We start from the raw sequence: 376 nt of genomic DNA on the forward strand, positions 1-376 counted from the left end.
ACAGAGGAGTGAAGTTATTCCTCACAGCAAAGAGAGGCGGCGATACAGACAACTTGGGATTTGGACTAAAGATGTGACTACTGGTCCACTTGCTCCCTCAGAGATTGTGGTTTTGCCCTTTTTCTTGGTGATATTTGTGTGGATTAGCCCTTTACAGAGAAAGAGTGAAGAAGAGCAGCAGTGAGAAGAACAATGTGAAGAGGAAGATGTCAGCGAGCGCAGGAGGCGGAGCCTGATGTTTACACAAACCATTCACTTAAGCCTGGACCAGAACAGGAATGGAAGGAATGTTTGGACCACTCCTCTTCAACCCACCACCTATCTTGGCGGTACAAGAATGTAAATCATATTGAGACACTAAGCAGCTTTCATAGGA

General features: G+C 45.7%; 1 protein-coding gene across 1 annotated transcript in view; it reads left to right on the forward strand.

The window, feature by feature from the left end:
* Positions 1 to 40, forward strand: part of swi5 (SWI5 homologous recombination repair protein) — a gene marked incomplete at its 5' end in the record, with an annotated part of 21,642 nt that extends 21,602 nt beyond the window's left edge. The window contains one exon of the mRNA XM_083657345.1: positions 1 to 40. This exon is cut by the window's left edge and continues 88 nt beyond it.
* Positions 41 to 376: the final 336 nt, after the last annotated feature.

The sequence above is a fragment of the Poromitra crassiceps genome (genome assembly GCF_964638095.1).
Source record: "Poromitra crassiceps genome assembly, chromosome: 21".
Lineage (NCBI taxonomy): Eukaryota > Metazoa > Chordata > Actinopteri > Beryciformes > Melamphaidae > Poromitra > Poromitra crassiceps.